Consider the following 24,158-nt stretch of genomic DNA (forward strand, 5'->3'; position numbering starts at 1 on the left):
CTACTCAAAATCAAAGGGAAATAAAAAGAGGCCAACCTAGAATGTCATTATTCTTGCTTGGTGAGGAGGGGAATGGATTCCAGAGTTATTCCATGACATTTACATGACCTCCTTATTAGCATCTAAAAGCTTCCAGTGCTGGATGCAGCCAGCTACAATCTCTTCTAATGTAATAAAATCTGCTTCAGCGAAGCTTAGGCAAAGCCATCCCCAGAATCCAGAAATAATAGGCTATAAATTACTGGATCTCCCATTTGATATCATGAAGTATTAACCTAAGCCCAGGTAGGACCTTGTTTACTAGAGTATTAGGCATGGGTTGGGGCAACGATTCTAACCAGATAAATTGGCTCCAGTGAGGGCAGGTTTGCAATCCAAGGCATGGCATGCATAGGGCTGGTGAAATTCAGGGTGATTGAAGCAAAAGCTTCAGAACAAGACCACATCTGCGGGTAGAGCAGAAAACTCTCAAGAGATGAATCTTTTTAAGAGTGAGGCAGAGCTACATAGTAGTTTTAGGAGATCAGTTCATTCCCAGCAAGAGCTCCATACTGGCTATAAGCAGGGATGCATGCTGTAGTCTCAGGAGGGGAAGTTCACAAAAGTAATTCAGACCAAGAGCCCAAACTGTATTCTCTACTAAAAGGAATCAAGGCTTCCTACAGAAATGGCTGACTTCTTGTATGGTGCAGTATATAGATCATGGAACATCTTTTATGCCAGAAAGCAATGAAGCCATCAAAGTCCAACAAGATCACGTCAAAAAGACATGAGAGACAACTTGAAGAGATAATTATTTACCTAGATGAGACAATGTATGCATCCAAAACAATTAATAAATAATAACTGCAATGGTCTAAAATATATCAAATGCAAACAATAATCTATGAATTCACAATGACATTCAGGAAAAAAAAACTATTGGTCACTAGAGTAGAGGTTACTAGGTCACTAACTCCTTATTCTGAAAAGTGACTTAAAATGGGAGGTAGGGTGGAGAATTCACTATGTATCCAGTTTTTCCTCTACAAACAAATTTTTAGGGAGATTGAATAAGATGAAACAAATCTGGCAAAATGGAGATAACTGCTTAATCTGGGGGTTGGATACATGGAGGTTCATCATATTTCTTTTGTGTATATTTGAACCCCCTCCAAAAAAAGCACAAGACAGAATGTGAGCTAAGCAGCTTAGGCTCACTCCTGTAATCCCAGCACTTTGGGAGGCCAAGACGGGTGGACCACCCAAGGTCAGGAGATCAAGACTAGCCTGGCCAACATGGTGAAACCCTGACTCTACTAAAAATATATATAAAAAAAAATCAGCCAGGCATGGTGCTGCATGCCTGGAATCTCAGCTCCTCAGCAGGCTGAGGCAGAATCGATTGAACCCGGGAAGCAGAGGTTGCAGTGAGCCGAGATGGCACCACTGCACTCCAGCCTGGGCAACAAGGGTGAAACTCCAGTTTTAACTCTGTCAGATGAATCCACACATCACCAAGCAGTTTCACAGATGGCTTCTTTCTAGTTTTTATCCAAGGCTATTCTGTTTTACCCCATAGGACACAAAGGGCTCCCAAATGTCCCTTTGCAGATTCTACAAAAATAGTATTTCCAACCTGCTGAATCAAAATAAAGGTTTACCTCTGTGAGTTGAATCCACATATCACAAGGCAGTTTCACATAGCATTTTTTTTAGTTTTTATCTGAGGATATTCGTTTTTTTCCCTTAAGCGTCAATGGCTTCCCAAAAGTCCCTTTGCAGATTCTTCAATAAGAGTGTTTCTAACCTGCCAAGTCAAGACAAAGTTTTAACTCTGTTAGATGAATCCACACATCACCAAGCAGTTTCACAGATAGCTTCTATCTATTTTTTATCTGGGGATATTCATTTTTTTACCCATAGGCCTTAATGGGATACTAAATATTCTTCTTCATATTCTTCATAAAGAGTGTTTCCAAAATGCTGAATCAAAAGGAAGTTTTAACTCTATGAGGTGAATCCACACATCACCAAGCAGTTTCACAGACAGCTTCTTTCCAATTTTTATCTGGGGATAATTGGTTTCTCCCCATAGACCTCAATAAGCTCTGAAATGCCCCTTTGCAGATTCTATTAAAAGAGTGTTTCCAACCTGCTAAATCAAAACAAAGGTTTAACTCTGTGAGATGAATCCACACATCATCCAACAGTTTCACAGATAGCTTCTTTTTAATTTTTATTTTGGGATATTCAGTTATTCCCCATAGGCATCAATGTGCTCCCAAATGTCCCTTTGAAGATACTACAAAAACAGTGCTTACCACCTGCTGAATAAAAAGAAAGGTTTAACTATTGAGTTGAATCCATGCATCACCAAGCAGTTTCACAGATAGCTCCTTTCTAGTTTTTATCTCAGGATATTCAGATTATTCTTAATGCTTCAATGGGCTCTGAAATGTTCCTTCGCAGATTCTACAAAGAGAGTGTTTTCAACCTGGTGAATCAAAGGAAAGTTTTAACTCTGTTAGATAAATCCACACATCACAAATCGGTTTCACAGATAGCTTCATTCAAGTTTCTATCTGGGGATATTTGATTTTTTCCCACAGGCCTCAATGGACTCCAAAATGTCCCTTCACAACTTCTACAAAAAAGAATATTTCTAAACTGCTGAGTCAAAAGAAAGTTTTAACTCTGTGAGATGAATCCACACATCACCTAGCAGTTTCACAGATAGCTTCCTTCTAGTTTTTATCTGGGGATATTTGGTTTTTTTTTTCCATAAGCATGAATGGGCTCCCAAATGTTCCTTCACAAATTCTACAAAAAGAGTGTTTTCAACCTAGTGAACCAAAGGAAAGGTTAAACTCTGTGAGATGAATCCACACATCACCAAGGAGTTTCACATATAGCTTCTTTCTAGTGTTTATCTGCAGATATTCGGTTTTTCACTATAGGCCTCAATTGGCTCCCAAATGTTTCCTCACATATTCTACAAAGAGAGTGTTTCCAACCTGCTAAATCACAAGGAAGGTTTAACTCTGTTAATGAATCCACACATCACAAAGCTGTTTCACAGATAGCTTCTTTCTATTTTTTATCTCGGGATATTCAGTTTTTCCTTGTAGGATTCAATGGGCTTTAAAATGTCACTGCACTTATGCTACAAAAAGAGTGTTTCCAACCTGCTTAATCAAAAGAAAGGCTTAACTTTGTGAGATAAATCCACACATCACAAAGCAGCTTCACATAGGGCTTCTTTCTAGTTTTTAGCTGGGCATTTTCCATTTTTCCCCATAGGCCTCAATGGGTTCCCAAATGTCTCTTCGCAGATCCTACAAAATGTCTGTTACCAACCTGCTGAATTAAAAGAAAGGTTTAATTATGTGAGATGAATCCACACATCACAAAGCAGTTTCACAGATAACTTCTTTCCAATTTTTATTTTGGGATATTTGGTTTTTCTCCATAGGCCAAAATTGTCCCCCAAATCCCTTTCACAGATTCTACAAAAAAAAGTGCCTACAATCTTCTGAATCAAAATAAAGGTATAACTCTGTGAGATGAAATGACAAATCACAAAGCACTTTCACATATAGCTTTTTTTCTAGTTTTTATCTAGGGCATTCAGTTTTTCCCCATAAGCCTCATCGGGCTCCTAAAAATCCCTTCACACAATCTACAAAAAGAGTGCTCCCAATATACTAATCAATAGAAAGTTTTAACTCTGTGTGATGAGTCCACTCATTGCTAAGTAGTTTCACAGATAACTTCTTTCTTGTTTTTATCTAAAAATATTCAGTTTTTCCTCATAGGTTTTGATGGGTTTTGAAAATTTCCTTCTCAGATTTTACAAAAAGAGTGTTTACAACTTGCTTAATAAAAAGTAAAGTTTAACACTTTGAGATGGATCCACACATCACAAAGCAGTATCACACATAGCTTTTTCTAGTTTTTATATGGGATAATCGTTTTTTCCCCATAGGCTTCAATGGAATCCCAAATATCCCTTTACAGAATCTACAAAAAGAGTGGTTCCAACCTGTTGAATCAAAATAAAGGTTTAACTCTGTGGGCTGAATCCACATATCAACAAGCAGTTTCACAGATAGCTTCTTTCTACTTTTTATCTGGGCCTATTCGGTTTTTCCCGGTAGGTTTCAATGGGCTCCCAAATGACCCTTCACAGATTCCACAAAAAGAATGTTTCCACGCTGCTGAGTAAAAAGAAGGATGTAATTCTGTGAGGTGAATCCACAAGTCACCCAGCAGTTTTACAGATAGCTTCCTTCTAGTTTTTATCTGGGGACATTTGGGTTTTTCTCATAGGTCTCAATGGGCTCCCAAATGCCATTTTGCAAATTCTACAAAAAAACTGTTTCCAATCTGCTGAATTCAAAGAAAAGTTTAACTCTCTAAGATTAATCCACACACCAAAAAGCAGTTTCACTAATAGCTTCATTATAGCTTTTATCTGGGAATATTCAGTTTTTTTCCATTGGACACAATGAACTCCCAAATGTACCTTCACAGATTCTACAAAAAGAGTGTTCCAACCTGCTAAATCAAAAGAAAGATTTAACTCTGTGAGATGTATCCACACATCACCAAGTAGTTTCACAGATTTCTTCCTTCTAGTTTTTACCTGGGGATATTTGGTTTTTCCCCATGGGTCAAAATGGCCTCCCAAATGTCTCCTCACAGATTCTACAAAACGAGTGTTTCCAACCTGCTGAAACAAAAGGAAGGATTATGAGAGGAATGCACACGCCACAAAGGAGCTTCACATATAGTTTCTTACTACTTTTATCTGAGGATATTCATTTTTTCCCGACAGGCCTTGACAAGCTCTGAAATGTCTCTTTGCAGATTCTACAAAAAGAGTGTTTCCAACCTGCTGAATCAAAAGAAAGTTTTAACTCTGTCAGATGAATCCACACATCACCAAGCAGTTTCACAGATGGCTTCTTTCTAGTTTTTATCCGAGGATATTCTGTTTTACCCCATAGGACTCAAAGGGCTCCCAAATGTCCCTTTGCAGATTCTACAAAAAGAGTGGTTCCAATGTGCTGAATCAAAAGAAAAGTTTAACACTGTGAGATGATTCCACACATCACAAATCAGTTTCCCAGATAACTTCTTTCTAGTTTTTATCTGAGGATATTTTGTTTTTCCCCATAGGCCTCAATGGACTCCCAAATGTCCATTGGCAGATTCTACAAAATGAGTGTTTCCAACCTGTTGAATCAAAAGAAAGGTTTAATTCTGTGAGATGAATCCACACATCACAAAGCAGTTTCACAGATAGCTTCTTTCTAGTTTTTATCTGGAGATATTTGGTTTTTCCCCATAGGCCTCAAAGGGGTTTGATTTTCCCTTCATAGATTCTACAAAACGAGTCTTTCCAACCTGGTGAAACAAAAGAAAGGTTTAACTTTATGAGATGAATCCACACACAACAAAGCAGTTTCACAGATAGCTTCTTTCTAGTTTCTATCTGATGATATTTGTTTTAACCCCAGGCCTCAATGGGCCTTCAAATGTCCCTTTGCAGATTCTACAAAAAGACTGTTTCCAGCTGCTGAATCAAAAGAAAGGCTTAATTCTGTGAGATGAATCCACACATCACAAGTAGTTTCACTGATCCCTTATTTGAAGTTTTTTTTTTCTGTGGATATTCTGTTTTTCCCTATAGGCCTCAATGGGCTCCAAAATGTCCCTTCACAGATTATATATATATAAAAAAAAGTGTCTCCAAACTGCTGAATCAAAAGAAAAGTTAACTCTGTGAAATGAATCCACACATGACCAGGCCATTTCACAGATAGCTTCTTACTTGTTTTTTTCTAGGGATATTTGGTTTTTCCACATAGTCCTCAATGGGTTCCAAAATGTTCCTTCACATATTCTGCAAAAAGCGTGTCTCCAACCTGCTGAATGAAAAGAAAGATTTAACACTGCGAGATGAATCTGCACATCACCAAGCAGTTGCACAGCTTCTTTCTAGTTTTCATCTGTGGATATTTGTTTTTTCTTGTAGACCTCATTGGGATCCCAAAAGTTTCTTCACAGATTTGACAAAAAGAGAGTTTCCAACCTGCTGAATCAAAGGAAATGTTTAAATCTGTGAGATGAATACACACATCAACAAGCACTTTCACAGAGGCTTCTTTCCAGTTTCTATCTGGGGAAATTCACTCTCTCCCCATAGACATCAATGGCCTCCCAAACATCCCTTTGCAGATCTTACAAAAAGAGTGTTTCCAACCTGCTGAATCAAAAGAAACATTTAACTCTGTGAGATGAGTCCACACATCACCAAGGAGTTTCACAGATAGCTTCTTTCTAGCTTTTATCTGGGGATATTCACTTTTTCCACATAGGATTCAACAGGCTCCCAAACGTCCCTTTGCAAGTTCTATAAAAAGAGTGTTTCCAACCTGCTGAATCAAAAGAAAGGCTTAACCCTTGAGATGAATCCACACATTACAAAGCAGTTTCACAGATAGCTTTTTTCTAGTTTTTATTTTGGGATATTGTGTTTTCCCCATAGACCACAAAGGGCTCCCAAATGTCCTTCCACAAATACTACAAAAACTGTTTTTCCAACCTGCTGAATTAAAAGAAATCTTTAAATCTGTGAGAATAATCGACACATCACAAAACAGTTACACAGACAGTTTTGTTCTAGTTTTTATTTGTGTATATTCAGATTTTCCCCAAAGGCCTCAATGGGCTCCCACATGTAAATTCGCAGATTCTACAAAATGAGTGTTTCCAACCTGTTGAATCAAAAGAAAGGTTTAATTCTGTGAGATGAATCCACATATCACAAAGCAGTTTCACACATAGCCACTTTCTAGTTTTTTCTAGGGATACTCTGTTTTTACCCATAGGTTTCAAAGGGCTTTCAAATGTCCATTTGCAGATTCTAGAAAAACAGTGTCTTCAATCAGCTGAATCAAAAGAAAGGTTTAACTCTGTAAGATGAATCCACACATCTGGCATTATATGTGAATGCTTATTATTTCAGAAATGCAGATTTGTTTATATGGTTGGAGTTTCTAAGTCCTCTGCACTATCCATTAGTGCTGTCTGTCTGGATGTGTTTCCTGATCTTTGTGTGAGGAAGTTGCCCCTGTTCAACATGACTCAAAAAGAAAATAATAGACTCATTGGAGTTTTGTCATGATGTGCCAGGGGCATCATGAATGATGTCTCCCACGAAGAATGACAGCAGCTGCCAAAGGATGCAGTAGGCAGGCACTGGCCCGATTACAGAGCAGTGAGTCAGTTTCAGGAGGCTGTGTGGAAATACAACTGATTCCTGAGGCAGTGAGGAAGGGGGAAGAGCCCGAAGAAGTTACAGGGAGAAGCAGAGGATGCTGCCTTCATTGGAGGATGCTTGGGTCCTGAGCAAAGTGGAGAAGAACTAAAGGCCATAGCACTCCCTTTGGTGAATGGTTGAATGGTTTGGAAAGGGGAAAGAGTGAAAGGGGAATGACAGTGTTACATGGGACACATTAGAAGGCAGCTGAGAAAGATGAAGAAAATTCCTCAGATTAGGGAGCCACAGAACTGGCTTCTAGCACTGGAACTCTCTCTCACTGTGTGACTTAGACAAATTATCTCCACTTTTCTTGTGGATCTTGTGTAAAATAAAATGGTCTGATGTCTTCTAAAGGTCCTTCCAACCAGAAAATGATCTGAGCATAACAGTCTTATATGACACTGCTTCTGAGTCTATAAACACACACATTTAACTCAGACTATTTCAACTGCATGCCTGGCAAAAAGAGGAGTAGGTGGAGTGGAAGGGGGAAGAGAGAGAGCCCAAGACCAAGATAGAATAAACCCATAAATGAAGCAATGATGATAATGCTGGCCCATCTTCACATCTATGAAGTGACTTAGCCAGAGTGACTTAGAAGACACTTGATTCTTCACCCCTCACATTTTGTCTCAGCACCTACTGTATGAGCATCTCACCCTCTTGAAAAACACTGGTGTTTAAACATATTACTCTTATGATGAAGGAAGAAAACCTGTTTGGGTTGGGTTTAGAGAAAAATGGCACATTGAACTTTTATGTAGTGTCTTCCTAAATAATCTTCAATGACAATTCATAATATATGTGATTTTTTTCTTACCTCATGTGCTGACTCCAGAATTGTAGAATGCTACACCTACTTCCTTTTACTGTTCTGGGAATCGCAGTTGTAACTTAGGGAGTGTATTAAAGAGATCCACTAAGCCATGAAGACCTGGATGAGATCATATTCATCATTCTTAGAGTATCTGTCTAAAAGTGATGACAGTAACAAAAATAACTAATTTGTGTCAAGGGTCTTTGTGCCATGTACCGTGTGGAACATTTTATACATATTCTCGGGTTTTCCACAACGATCTCATGGTTCGCTCAACAACTAACTTACTTTATTGCCCACTTACTACATGACAGAAAGTCTTCTCGGCTCCAGGGAGATAGTAGCAAACAAAATGAAATAAAGTTTCTGTTCTTATGATGTTGAATTCTGATGAGAGAGAGATGATAAACAAATAAATATATACAGCATCAAGTGATGAGAAGCCGTGTGGAGAAAAATGAAGCAGGATAAGGATAGAGAATGTCAAAGGGAGGCTTACATCTGTAATCCCAGCACTTTGGGAGGTTGAGGCAGGAGGATCACATGAACCCAGGAGTTCGAAACCAGCCTGGGCAACATAGTGAGACCCCGTCTCTACAAAAAACTTTAAAAAATTAGCTGGATGTGGTAGCATACACCTATAGTCCCACCTACTTAGGAGGCTGCCTTGGGAAGATTGCTTGAGCCAGAGAGGTTGTGGCTGTAATGAAACGTAATCACACCACTGGACTCCAGCCCGGGTGGCAGAGCTAACCTGTCTCAAAAATGTTTATATATATAAACATAAAAATATGATATATATAACTATATAAAAAAGACAGAGGATGCCAGAAGGAAAGGTGGGTGCAATTTAAATAGGGTGGACAGAGATGCCTCTCTGGTAAGGGTGAGCAAGCAAGGGAATGAGTCCTATGCCCAGGCCAAGAAAGCACTGGGATTGCCCTGTCTGCACATGGGGAAACCAAGCTTCCAAAGCCTCTTATTTAATAAAAGATGATGATCTCACTACATCTCAACACAGCCTCTGCTTCACATATAACCAGATACAGGTCAGAAGAGGGCTGTGACTATACGAGATTAGCAAGTCCAGTGGAAACACGAAACTCCACACGCCTCCTAGCACATCATTGCTTTGTCTGTGTAAAGCTTGATCTGGTTGATTTCTTCCTATTACATTGAAATAACAGAATGGAAAGTTGCATTGGTATTACATAGAAAATTTATAAGTTTTCCTGATTGTTTTCTCCCTTTTACTCAATCCAGGAATAAAGAGTCAATGCAGCATGGATTCAGACATGCTCACAGAGGGTCAGGGGACTCCTCAAAGAGGTTGCAGGGACTTCTTTGTCAGGTGACAGAGATGTTCAGCGGTCAGAGCTCCAGGTTGACAACCCCTGCTTTAACCAGAGCATCAGTGACTCTGTATTATACACTGTGGCTCTGAAAATGAGATTTCTGGGACCCGCACAAAGCTTGAAAATAGTGTGCATGCAATGGCTCCTTGTGAAGAGTAAATAAAGATGTTCTTTGAGTCATCTTAAAAAACTGGCTTTAAAGTCAGGAAACAACAGGTGCTGGAGAGGATGTGGAGAAATAGGAACACTTTTACACCGTTGGTGGGACTGTAAACTAGATCAACCATTGTGGAAGTCAGTGTGGCTATTCCTCAGGGATCTAGAACTAGAAATACCATTTGACCCAGCCATCCCATTACTAGGTATATACCCAAAGGACTATAAATCATGCTGCTATAAAGACACATGCACACGTATGTTTATTGCGGCATTATTCACAATAGCAAAGACTTGGAACCAACCCAAATGTCCAACAATGATAGACTGGATTAAGAAAATGTGGCACATATACACCATGGAATACTATGCAGCCATAAAAAATGATGAGTTCTTGTCCTTTGTAGGGACATGGATGAAATTGGAAATCATCATTCTCAGTAAACTATCGCAAGAACAAGAAACCAAACACCGCATATTCTCACTCATAGGTGGGAATTGAACAATGAGATCACATGGACACAGGAAGGGGAATATCACACTCTGGGGACTGTGGTGGGGTGGGGGGAGGGGGGAGGGATAGCACTGGGAGATATACCTAATGCTAGATGACGAGTTAGTGGGTGCAGCGCACCAGCATGGCACATGTATACATATGTAACTAACCTGCACAATGTGCACATGTACCCTAAAACTTAAAGTATAATAAAAAAAAAACTGGCTTTAAATGCAAAATTTCCTTAAAAGTTTCCAGTGGAATAAAAATCATAGGTGGTAGCTTGTATGTTTTCAAAAATAAATGTTTTTTTATGTGTTTTTTGGCTGCATAAATGTCTTCTTTTGAGAAGTGTCTATTCATATCCTTTGCCCACTTTTTGATGGGGTTGTTTGTTTTTTTCTTGTAAATTTATCTGAGTTCATTGTAGATTGTGGATATTAGCCCTTTGTCAGATGAGTAGGTTGCAAAAACTTTCTCCCATTCTGTAGGTTGCCTGTTCACTCTGATAGTATTTTCTTTTGCTGTGCAGAAGCTCTTTAGTTTAATTAGATCCCATTTGTCAATTTTGGCTTCTGTTGCCATTGCTTTTGGTGTTTTAGACATGAAGTCCTTTCCCGTGCCTATGTCCTGAATGGTATTGCCTAGGTTTTCTTCTAGGGTTTTTATGGTTTTAGGTCTAACATGTAAGCCTTTAATCCATCTTGAATTAATTTTTTATAGTGGCACTATTCACAACAGCAAAGACTTGGAACCAACTCAAATGTCCAACAACAATAGACTGGATTAAGAAAATGTGGCACATATACACCATGGAATACTACACAGCCATAAAAAATGATGAGTTCATGTCCTTTGTAGGGACATGGATGAAACTGGAAACCATCATTCCCAGCAAACTCTCGCAAGGACAAAATACCAAACACCGCATGTTCTCAGTCATAGGTGGGAATTGAACAATGAGAACACATGGACACAGGAAGGGGAACATCACACACTGGGGACTGTTGTGGGGTTGGGGGAGAGGGGAGGGATACCATTAGGAGATATACCTAATGCTAAATGACGAGTTAAAGGGTGCAGCACACCAACATGGCACATGTATACATATGTAACAAACCTGCACATTGTGCACATGTACCCTAAAACTTAAAGTATAATAATAATAAATTAATAAATAAATAAATAAATAAATAAAAATAAATTATGGTACAATGGAATGTTCACCCAGGCAAATTAATTATTCATTCCCTTACCCTAATTCAACAGTATTCCATACACAGCACTTATCACAGTGCTTACTCATATGTATATGTTTGTCTGAGTTTCCCTGAAAACTAGGGATTCATAAATAAATAAATAAATAAATAAATAAATAAATAAATAAATGTTGTATGCAGGTATGGTATTGGGTGAGAAAGGATTTTAGGCAATTCTAATCAAAGATTTGAAGAAACAATGAAAGATCACTGCCTGACTATGCTTTTCTCTCTCATCTTTTCTGATGGATGTAATGGATATGACAGCCTCTATTTAAATACACAAACATGAGTACTTATCTATAGACTAGAGCTTTATGGGTTTTTTTAAGGTCAGTTCTTTTTTAAATATAAACATTGAATGAGGAGGGACTTCTTCAACTCCAAACATTTCAGGAAATGTCTAATTTTCATACTGATTAAATTAGAAGTCTTACCCATTACGTGAATAAATAAAAGGAAGAACTGTAAAGAGGCATTGAAAGCCAGAGTTTCTTGTCCAATGAAGTTAATAAGAAAATAATTTCCTCATAATTTCACTATTTGTTGCAGTTTGGTTTAAAAAAAATGGTGAATATTCAGGGCATATAGATAGATGTTGTTGGCTGTGGTGGTTATGTGTGTGTGTGTGTGTGTGTGTGTGCGTGTGTGTGTGTATATATGTTCAAGGGTTTGCTGAGAAAAAAAGGCCTGTCTCCCCTTTTTTCCCCCTAAAGGACCATTAAAGCAGGGAACAGCAATTATTCTCCAGTTTGCATTTGCTCTTTTCTCCTTTGAGCGATAGCCCCTCACTGCTTTTTGGCAGGTCACATGGCTGCCTATTAGAAATATTAGAAATGCTTCCCAGGAGCTAAGCGATGCTTTGTGACTAAGCTCTCACCAATGGAGCAAGAGTGGAAGTGACAGGCAGACCTGCTGAGCCACCTCCTTAAATACAATTTGTTTCCTCTTTACTTTCTCTCTTTCCTCCTCACCATGAACAGGAACTTGGATATATAGTGTGAACCGTTCTTACCTAGGTAGGTGAGAAACACACTGGAGGGTGACAGAGCACCATGGGAGAAGGAAGAAGGAAGAAGTATCCACCCATAGATGCTCGGGTAATTTAGTGGAGAGGAGCTACCTACAGCATGCATCACATGCCTAACGGATATGAGGAAAAATTAAAAGTTGACCTGGACCCAGAATACTGAATTTTTGAATCCCATTCTTTACTAGCCATCTATTATCCTTTTAGGTGCACAAGGAAATTGTATATGTAAATGAGGATTTAGTTTCAAACTCTAGTTCTCTGCTCCACTGGATCACGCAGAGCAAATGTTGCAAACCGGGTCACCAACAGGGGCTGGGCAGGTAAGTGCAAAGAAGCAAAACTTACTGAGCAGAGCTTGGTGTAGTGGAGAATGTGTGATCCACCTAAAGGACTGTTGTTCTGGGACATGGGCCTCAGCATTTCTTGATATTTTTACCTGTTTAAAAGAAAATAGAAATCCAGATTTTTTAAAAGTAAAATCCACAGACTTTTTAATTAACAAGCTAAGTTTCACAACATTTTAAAGTAAAAATACTATGCGCACTGTGATACTTAATTTTATATGTCAACTTCTCTGGCCCCTAGGGGGCCAAATACCTGGTTAAAATATCTGGGAGTGTCTGTGATGGTGTTTCTGGAAGAGATAGCGTTTGAATTGGTGGACTAATAAAGCAGATGGCCCTCTCTAATGTTGAGTGTGCATCATCTAACCCTTTGAGGGCCTGAATAGAGCAAGAATGTAGAAGTTTGAATTAACTCCGCCTAACTTCCTGAATTGTGACATTTATCTTCTCCTGCCTTCGGTACTCCTAGGTCTCAGCTGTTCAGCTCTAGACTGGAATTTACATCAGTGGCTTGTGTTTGGATCATAATCCTGAAAGACACAATTCCAAATGCCATAATCCTGAATGGCGAAATTCCAAAAGATAAAAATTCCAAAAGTTTAAATCCTGAAAGATCAAAATTCCCAATGTCTAAAATTGTGAAATTCACAATCCCAAAAGATTAAAATCCCAAATGTTGAAATCCTGAAAGCCAAATTCTGGGAAGTTGTATGCAGGATAGTTACATCATGTAGGCAAAATTATTATCTTCTTATTGTCTTTATTTGCATTTGCTGGAAAAGTCAAATGAGTGGATTAGCCACAGCATACAGCAACAAATAAAACTTCAGTTTAAAAATGCATCATTTACCTTCCTACTAATGACATTTCAGGAGGTTTTAATGAATTAAAGCTGAATTTGCTTGAAGAAGCCAGTAAAGCTTACTGACTGGTTCAAAAATTATTATGTGCACAGTAGGATAAGAAGACGTAATGTTCACAATGGCATTGCTGTTCGATCACCAGCACTGTTTCTGCCAAACTTGTGTTCTGTGTATGAGGGCACGTGAAATGGATTTCTGTGAACCCTAAACAACGTAGAAGCATGGCACAGAAGGTAGAAAGCTTTAATAGGAAATGCTCATATCAGTATACATAGAATCATGGAAGAATTTTGAAAAGAGCAGTGCCACATAGGAAATGAACGTAAACATATTATCTGAAGAGAGCCATGCCCTAAAAGAAAAAAGCAGATATTCATTGTGATGAAAGACTTCAAAATATAGTTAATGACCATGAAAGTCCGCCAGTTCTTAGGGATTGTCTCTGTGCAATTGCCCACAATCTGTCCTTGTAATAATATACTTTTTCATATGTCAAATTTTAGTTTTAGTTTTCTTTCTTAGTATATTTTTTTACTATTTTAAATTGTACTATTTTTACAACTTACTATGCATTTCATCTTTGTATCATTTTCAATACTGGAGGTGTAAATGGTGTAGAAACTTTTAGACAGTTCTGATACTTTTTATGCGTTTTCAAATTTGATTCCATGAAGTACATTATCACAATGTGGACTGTGTTTAAACATTATGCATATACATAAAAATACTGAAACTTCTTCAATAAATAAAGAGATATCTTTTCTGTACATCTACATTGTGAAAGATAGAATTTCTCAAGATCTTAGTTTTTTGGGGTATGGTGTAAACGATGGTTTTGATTGGTCCCGTCAAAAGACTTAGGTGGTTGGTCATGGTATTTCAGATGACCTCAGTTATAAAGCTAGGTGCACACAATTACCAACCATAGTGATATGTGTTTATACATTTCCCTTTTTGACCTCTTTATGAATACAGTACATCTGCTCATAACTGTTATACCCATGCGACTGTTGTTAGCATATCTCAGTGTTTATACTTGCAAACATATGCATATTATTGCTTATTTTATCATATAAAGTGGCCTATGAAGTATTCATTCATGTTTTTATGTTTCTTAGATAAATCCTCCTTTAAAAATGTAAATAAATATTTTAGATAATTTTAATTTTCTCCAGAAGTACATTTTGGGGATTTTGATCTCTTGGGATTTCAACATTCAGGATTGTAGTGATGGGGCTTGTGCCTTTCGGGATTATGATTGGCTCTCCATTGGCTCTCTTGCTCTCAGACCTTGGAAGTACATCAAAAGCTTGCCTGGGTCTCCAGTTTTCAGGTGGCAGAATGTGGGGCTTCTCTGCCTCCATAATTGCATGAGCCAATGATTTATAATAATCTCTTTTATCTACCTTTCTATCACTCAATCCATCAATCATGTATCTATCCATCTCCTATTGATTCTGTTTCTCTGGGCAATCCTGACTAATATATGCACCAACAAAAATATTTCTGCAGGGTAAGGCCCTAAGGCCTAAGAGAAATTTCCTGTTGCTTGAGCTAAAAATTAATCTAGGATCTATTACTAAAGCTATGTGGTTGGCGGACATTTTGAGTCACTCTGTGAAGTCTCACAACAAAATCCTGGATATCTAATCTGTTAGTAAGATAAATCTGTTTTAGGCCAAATGTATATAGGGAGCAAAAAGATTCAAGTCCAAATGAAAGAGAGAAAATTAGCCTAATGTCTTGAGCAGATATAGTATGGACATTTGATCAAACCTTTCTTGGCCAAGCCAGTAGTTCTGGAGACTATTTTCCTAGCCATTGGAATTAGTTAGGTTTTCCTGGTTCAAGCAAAATAACTTGCTAACAAGCAAAGTGAACAATTTATTGGAATGCCACAAACATCTGGGAATTTGGGCAGGGCAGCAACCAATGAAACTTTTAGAATCTTGTCTTCTTGTCTTTTTTTGCCAATGAGAAGACTCAGCATCTAGTACCTTTGATCTTGTCTTTACATCTTAGCTGGAGCTCCATACCCACAACTAATAGCTGCTAAATGTCTCAAATCATGTCTGAATAAGGGACCAGGCAACTATACCATAGTACACATAGTCAATGGACTGGGATGAAACCATCAGAAAGGATATGGTAGATCTGTTTGCTACTTGCGGAAGTGGGGCACCAAGGTTATCAGCCACACAGAGTGGGAAAGGGAAGTTCCACAAACCAAAACCACAGTGCTCCTTCTAAAAGAAGGGGAAATTATTCTTGGTTAGGCCAAAACAATAGATATTCATCATCATAACAGTCTCCATGTGAGGGTTCCCTTCTGGCATTTCTTGGGAAAATTATATATTTTTTTCTGAGTCCCATATCCTGAGAAAAATGGGTTTTAGAAATCAGAAAAATGGAGAGGGGGAAGTATTGCAATTCTCTTGTGAGAATAAAAGATTAACAGTCAACTTAGAGACATTACTTCTGAAAGGAATGCAGTAATGTCAAGAAGAAAGCAAGAGCAGGAAAAGCTGGCATGCAGAGTTGAAGGTCGAAGTCAACATTTCAAGTAACTGGGAAAGGGGCAAGAAGAGGAGAAACAATCACTGTCTCACCTCTTTTGCTCATAGCTGTAGCCATGTAATAAATGCACGTTCATGATGCTGTCTGTCACTAATGGTAAATTTTTACAATTAAAGTGAATGTTAAGGTTCTTCACATGTTATCCTCTCTACTAAACCTATGGGTGGTGTTCCAAGAAATAAAAAGTTTTGAAAGCAAAATAAGTTATTCAATTGATCTCTACACATGGTTCTGTGTAGAGCTGTTAATCTTAAAAGATTAGAATGTTACATCATTTAAAAGCCACTCAATAATATTCAACTTTTCTAGTACTTATATATTCAATCTAGACTACATTCTTTGTAAATAGTCTTACTAAACCAATGTATCTTACTTATTGAACAATTTTTTTATCTTCCTAATGAACTAGTACATGAGGAATATGGGAAGTATTTTAATCACAATTTATGATTTAGGGTATTCTGGAGAATTTTGATCTTATTTCCAAATCCCTAATATTAGTATCTGTCTGGAGTTTGGAAACTACACCAGCCACAGGGATGAGAGAGTGTTCAAAGAAAAAGCAAGAGAGGGAAACAAGGAGAAGGAAAGCTGGCTGAGTCTTCTTAAAAGGGAGAGCTGAGGCAGGTTTTACACTGTCATCCCTGAGAAGCAGAGAGAGACCCTTATGAAGGAAAACCAAGGGAGACACAGAGCAGGCGACTCTATTATGGAGATGTGAGAGAGGCACAGGGACAGCGCGTGCACGCACACGTGTGTGTGTGTGTGAGAGAGAGAGAGAGAGAGAGACAGAGAGAGGGGGTGGGGAGACAGAGAGAGACAGAGAGAGGCAGGTGATGGTAGGAGGAAAGGAAGAAAGCAGAAATAAGTTCTTTCTAAGGGGCTAAGGAAAACCATTAGAAGTTCAACTTTTTTAAGTATTTAAGATTAGATAATTGTCTAAATGTGGCTGTGAGAGCTCAGTCTGGGCTGACCAGGCAAGGACCAGGTGGACCCGAGGAGAACCCCTCAACCCTCATTGGGAGGGGATGCACCTGCATATGGTTTCTAATGGAGTTGGGGTATCCCTTCTGTCAAGGAGTAACTGTAAGTCCCATTTGGCCTCAAGGTCTCCAGAACCTTGAGGTGGACCAGCTGGTGTTCCCAGACAATTGCTACAAACGGTGGGAATATATTATAGAATTTGTCCCCCAAACTCCACTGGCGATCCAAAAGGACTCACCTACAAGGACAAAGACCAGCTGACAGTGTTTAGAAAGAGATCTGTTTTATGAATGACTTGAATGACAATACAGAAGACATGCTTAACACTAACTGTACAAGTATAAGAAGTGAAGAGACTTCAAGGTTTAGACTGAGGGGAGACTCAGTGTGAATAATTAATAGGCAGGGCTGCAAAAAATCTAATGTGATCTGTGATGAACAAACAATAGTATTTCTCGTGAGTATCAAATGAGATACTGCATGTGGTGTCAGGAATGCACTAAGTGCTCAAAAAGTGTTAACTACCACTAATGCTGTGGTTACTGTTTGCTATTGTTAACATGAGGGTGAAAAGAAGGGAGAAGAACGGTGACTGCTCCAGGGCCTGTGTCCTTGCTCTGCCCTCCTGTTTCCTCTCTTTTCTTTTCTTCTACACTCTCCCTTAACTCTACTTCAGCATTGCTGGGGATGGCAAAAATGGAGTTAGGAAATGAGGGGAGATGGGAACTAGGATCAGTAGTCAACCTGAAATTCCTCATACCTAATAGGCCCATGTCAGGAGCTTTCTGTGGATCATGTGACTGAATCCTCACAAAACCTCCAAAAGTTAGAAATTATGGCTTCCTCATTTTCCAAACAACAAACCAAGGCTCAAAAAGTGACTCTTCCAATGTTATAGAGCTAAGAGGAGGCAGAACTGGGATTTAAAGCTACATCCTTTCATTTTTCTTCATGGCTTTCTCTATGTGACTAGAGACCCATTGTAGCAGCTGCAATTTTCTGAGTCTGCAGCAGGGGTGGTGGGGTTTAGGGGTGGAAATGAGGGTGTGTGTGGAAGGGTTCTGGGGGATTCTGGATTGGGGTAGGAGAAGAAAGAGGATTCAACAAACATAAGTATGTCTATGTTGTATTTCCAACCAATTCAAAATGTCTGTTCCCCTAAGAGTGGCTCAACAATAGTATCTTTGCTTTTTAGTTCCAGAAAAATGGTTGGATTTTAGACTTCTAAATTTGCCCGCAGCCCCTGATGGTTTAGATGAAACACCTCCAATTTGAAGTGGCTATACAAGGAAAATCGAGCTGTGAGAGTCATTGGTAAGTTTTTATTTTCCTTTCACCTCAAAGCTCTCATACTCAATTTAGGATAAAAAAAAATTACAGGATGAAAAAAAGCTCTCCCTTTGGAGATAAAAATAGCACATGCCACATCACTTCTAAGAGCAAGCTAGCAGCTGAAAGAAATTATTTATATCGTATCCCTGGCCCTTTTCTAAGTTTGTTGGTCACCTTTCTGTTTAATTACTCTTGCCATTATGATTTAAAGCTCTCACATTTATGGCATTCATTTCAGTAGCACCTGCTTGCATGGATTTTTTTTTTCTCAGCTTTACAGTTTAGCCAAGTCACACCAAATAGCAGTTTTAGAAGTTCATTACCCACTTCTGAACCCTCTACCCTGAAAATAATAGCTATAATTTTAGAAGAAAAAGATACTGACTAGTCAATGACTTTACTTATACTGCAAAATTTTCACAAATTATCTTGTTCTGTATTCAGCTACCAGTTCCCAAATCTATGTAGAAAAATGATCAAGTCTGGGGGGGTCTATCTTTGTTTTCTCTTTTCTTCTCTCTTATTTGAAAGTAAATAATAGTTTAGGTGGCATGGAGAAGAACATATATTTAAAATGTTATTTTTTTCATTTACTGAAACATTTTCTGGTACCCGGTGGACTTGGGATAGGCAGAAACCTTATTAACTAAAATTTGAGAACTCTTTAGTTTGGTAACTTTGGAGTGGTTCTTTGTTGTGGTTTGAATTCTAGGATGGCAGCAAAAGCTGTTCAACAACCTTGGAGAATTACTAAACTTTTCCTGCATTTGTTCTTCACCAATATAAGAAATTGCTCTCTTCAGCATGGGGACTAGTGGAGCTTACTTTAAAAAAATAAGGACAGGGTGATATTTCTCTTCCTTTGAACTGAAGGGGTGGCCTGCCCCTACACACTTGTGGGTATTTCTAGTCAGGTGAGACAAGAGACTGAGAAAAGAAATAAGACACGGAGACAAAGTATATAGAAAGAACAGTGGGCCCAAGGGACCAGCACTCAGCACACCAAGGACCTGCACCGGCAAGGGCCTCTGAGCTCCCTCAGTTTTTATTGATTATTATTTTCATTATTTCAGCAAAAATGAATGTAGTAGGAGAGCAGGGTGATAATAAGGAGAAGGTCAGCAAAAAACATGTGAGCAAAAGAATCTATGTCATAATTAAGTTCAAGGGAAGGTACTATGCCTGGATGTGCACATAGGCCAGATTTATGTTTCTCTCCACCCAAACATCTCAGTGGAGTAAAGAATAGAAAGGCAGCATTGCTGCAAACATGTCTCACCTCCCAACACAGGGCGGTTTTTCTCCTCTCAGAATTGAACAAATGTACAATTGGGTTTTATGCTGAGATATTCAGTTCCCAGGGGCAGGCAGGCAACAGTGGCCTTCCTCTATCTCAACTGCAAGAGGCTCCTCTTTTACTAAACTACCTCAGCACAGACCATTTATGGGTGTCGGGCTGGGGGGTGGTCAGGTCTTTCTCATCCCACAAGGCCATATTTCAGACTATCACATGGGGAGAAACCTTGGACAATACCCCGCTTTCAAGGGCAGGGGTCCCTGTGGCTTTCCACAGTGCATTTTGCCCTTGGTTTATTGAGACTAGAGAATAGCGATGACTTTTACCAAGTATACTGCTTGTAAATATTTTGTTAACAAGGCACGTCCTGCACAGCCCTACATCCCTTAAACCTTGATTTTATACAACACATGTTTTTGTGAGCTCCAGGTTGGGTCAAAGTGGCTGGGGCAAAGTGGTTGGGGCAAAGCTACAAATTAACAACATCTCAGCAAAGCAATTGTTCAAAGTACAGGTCTTTATCCAAATGGATTCTCCTATGTCTTTCCTTTCTATATAGACACAGTAACAGTCTGATTTCTCTTTCTTTTCCCTACATGAACTATCTTATCCTTGGGAAGAAGAAATAATTTGTAAACAGAACTTTGTCCCCATATCCATGGTGATTGAAATTTAATGATACTGAGGAGAAAACACACAAGCAGGGATGACAAAATATCGAAGGGGGATTTGGGAAAGGCCTGTTTCACACCATTCACACATTCAGATTAGAAGGCTAACAATTATTTATGAGGTGGTCAAGTCATGAATTATTAACTATAGAGTGATGGCTTTGCTAGTGATAGAATTTTCTTAGCACTTTATTTTAGCAAACATTAGCTTACCACACTACATTAAGAGTGAACATTTAAAAGAACTGTACCAAAATATTTTTGTCAGTGTGTTTGTCATTGACAATTTGAAAGGAAACAGAAAGCTTTGTCCTTGTGCAGTGAAAGCTCTCACTTGCAGCCTACACAAAGCCAGAGAGGTAGGGCCAGATTCCTATCTGCGCTTGTGTGGGGCAGAATGGGGGTTGCTCATTGGCAGGGGCCCTAGCCCTGTGAGAACATAGTTATTAGGAACAAATCAGGACAGAGAAACTCCTCACTTTTCTGGACTGTTCAAGTTCAAATTAACTTTGGGGAATGGAAAGCCAGTCTCACTGATTGGAGAGTGGAATCTTTCAGGCAGAGTGAGTCTCATGAGGTCAACCTGGCCAGCATCCTGCTTTTGGGCAGGATATACATAAAAGACACTGGAAAAGTGACCATCCTATGGCAGATATCCCTCAAAAAGGCATATTTAACTTTAATGAAATAACAGTTCAGGGCTGAACTTACATTGAAATTGACAAATGTAATTTTGAATCTCATTAAGGCTGTCAAATTTTTGAGTTAGACAAAAAGTAAAAGAATGCTGCAATTCCCAACTTCCTGTTCATAAACTAAAAACTAAAAATTGTAAATTTCTGATTTATATTTTACCTTTTTGATACAAAATTCAACGACCTAGCTCCATAACACACATTTTAAAATTTTGTTCCTTTCCTTCTTAATTGACCACCTAAGAGTAAAATTAATCCTTCTGGGGTTAAAAGTAGTTCACATTCGGCATGCCTAATAACTTCTTTCAAACTTACGGTTTTCATTAATTTTCAACACACTTGATCATTAGAATCAGTACTCTTGCTTTCCAATTTGTACTTATTTAATAATAAAAGCATAAAAGCTAAATTCAATATGTTGGTTGTACAGTTTGAGGATCACATGCAAACAATAACGCCCTTTATTTAGAAAGTAGTTTACTTTTTTCAGAGCATTTTAGACAGTCTTGCAAAAGGACTAGTTTCTCTGAGAATACACATTTGAAAGAATATCCATCTATCAAAGGACAAAATGAGGTTATTAAAATGGCTTTCTTAACTGCAATGATTGTGGCATCAGAAACTAGGGCTTGCATTTCTTTTATGAAAGTGGAGAAAATTAATTTTCTTTGAATGCTATGTTTGCCTGATTCAGGAACAGCTGCTCCATTTCCGACTTTTGAATCTTTTCTTTACAAGACTAAATAACCCGATGACAAGTTTTATACTTAAAAGTTAACAGGAGATAATTCCTTGTCTTTTTTTTTTTTTTTCACCACTCCTATTCAACATAGTGTTGGAAGTTCTGGCCAGGGCAATTAGGCAGGAGAAGGAAATAAAGGGTATTCAATTAGGAAAAGAGGAAGTCAAATTGTCCCTATTTGCACATGACATGATTGTGTATCTAGAAAACCCCATTGTCTCAGCTCAAAATCTCCTTAAGCTGATAAGCAACGTCAGCAAATTCTCAGGATACAAAATCAATGTACAAAAATCACAAGCATTCTTATACACCAATAACAGACAAACAGAGAGCCAAATCATGAGTCTTGTAAATTTTGGTACAACAGCAAAATAGGCTAAACACAACAGAAAAGCCTTGTGAAGAAATGTTCCATAATGGTCATGAATGTGGGCTCTGACATTGGGCAGACCTGAATTGTACCCTGGCACTGCCACCGACTAGCTATGAGACTTTGGGGCAAGCCACAACAACTTTGTACCTCAGTTTCTTTACCTGTAAAATGGGGGATAGCAGTACTTGTTCATAATTGCTGCATGAATTAAATAATAGGATGCATGAAAATATTTTAGAATAGAGCCTGGCTTAAAAATATATTAATATTTTGTTGTAGTCACATATTAATAATTACTATTATTTTCCTTTTAGCAGTCATTATTCTTTTACTCATCCACTGCAAACCTTCATTTATTATTTTACAGGTAGCCTGGCTACTTTCCAAATAATTTTAGTCAGTTTAAAAGAAAACCAGAGGTATAGTAAGACCCAAACCAATTAATATAAAAGACAAAAATCTGAAAGAGAAATGGAACAACTGTGATGAGAATTCCTGGTTGAAGAAAGACACAGCAATGAACACGCAACTTAGCTCTGAGATTCTTACCAACCAGGGCAAAGAGGGAAACACAAAGGATTCAACAATTGAGTAGATTGCCGTCTAGACGAAAATATTCCAGTTTGTTTTAATTATCAATAGCAGCATAACAAGCTACCCAAAACTTGTGGTTTAAACTGTAATGATTTATATTTTTTCAGGGTTCTGTGGGTTGGCTGAGTGATTGTTCTGCTGATCTTGCTTGGGGTCACACATGTGACTTAGGATCATATATGTAGTTGACGGATCACTGGAGGCTGGGATCAGCTGGGGATGTTTATCACGACATCTTATTTCATCTCCATGTGGTGAATTTGAACTTCCTAACAGCATGGCAGTCTCAAGTTAGCACTGCAAGAGGGAGAGTTCCAAAAGGACATTCCTTAATATACAAGTGCTTATCAAGTCTCTGCTCATTTGATGTGTCTCATGATGAAATCAAATCATATGACCAATTTCAGAGTAACCCAAACTTGGAACGCCAGAAGTCATGGGTTATGGGGTCCATAGTCCACCACAGTTTCTTATGACAGGCCGAGTTAGAAATAATCTGGAATTCATTGGCCCCTATAACTACTTTTTTTTTTTATTTTTTATTTTTGAGCTGGAGTCTCGCACTGTTGCCCAAGCTGTAGTACAGTGCTGTGATTTTGGCTTACTGCAACTTCTGCTTCCCAGATTCAAGTAATTCTCCTGCCTCAGCCTCTTGAGTAGCTAGGATTACAAGCATGTGCCACCACGCCCAGCTACTTTTTGTATTTTTAGTAGAGATGGGGTTTCACCACATTGGCCAGGCTGTTCTTGAACTCCTGACCTCAGGCGATCTGCCCGCCTCAGCCTCCCAAAGTGCTGAGATTACAAGTGTGAGCCACCGCACCCAACCCCCTATAACCATTTTTAATATTTGCTTTGCATAAACAGCTGTCTTCATGCTTTAAATGCTTTTAATTATTAAATCTTGCTTCTGTGTGTTACATTCTTCTTCCCTTTACCCCCTTTATAGTGAGACCATCAGTCTGTGTCTTATCAACCCCTATCAGCCAGAAACTACAAAGATTTTGTTGGCCTTCTACTTCCAGCAGCCCTGGAACAATTTTCTTTGCCCCTTTGCTGATGATCCCCCCACACCTTCTTTACCAAAATGAAGTTCAGCAATAGTCCTGTGCATGCTGTCGATGGATGCAAACACTTCAGCACATCTCCTTGAGCTATGATGAATCACCGTTCTTGTGTGAGTTAGACCAGCTGAAGAAACATTCGAAGTACAGATTCCTGGGCCTATTATAGCCTTACAGAGAGATCATATGGGACA

General features: G+C 38.6%; 1 long non-coding RNA gene across 1 annotated transcript in view; it reads right to left on the minus strand.

The window, feature by feature from the left end:
* Positions 1–1,643: 1,643 nt before the first annotated feature.
* The window catches only part of LOC107967089 (uncharacterized), a 67,655-nt gene continuing 45,140 nt past the window's right edge, over positions 1,644–24,158 (minus strand). The window contains exons 8-12 of the long non-coding RNA XR_010147543.1: positions 12,774–12,864; positions 5,819–5,915; positions 4,628–5,391; positions 2,304–2,476; positions 1,644–1,789 (exon numbers count right to left, since the gene is read on the minus strand). This is a non-coding gene — a long non-coding RNA (uncharacterized LOC107967089). The remainder of the gene's footprint in view (positions 1,790–2,303; positions 2,477–4,627; positions 5,392–5,818; positions 5,916–12,773; positions 12,865–24,158) is intronic.

Source organism: Pan troglodytes, chromosome 9 (assembly GCF_028858775.2).
Source record: "Pan troglodytes isolate AG18354 chromosome 9, NHGRI_mPanTro3-v2.0_pri, whole genome shotgun sequence".
Classification (NCBI taxonomy): Eukaryota; Metazoa; Chordata; class Mammalia; order Primates; family Hominidae; genus Pan; species Pan troglodytes.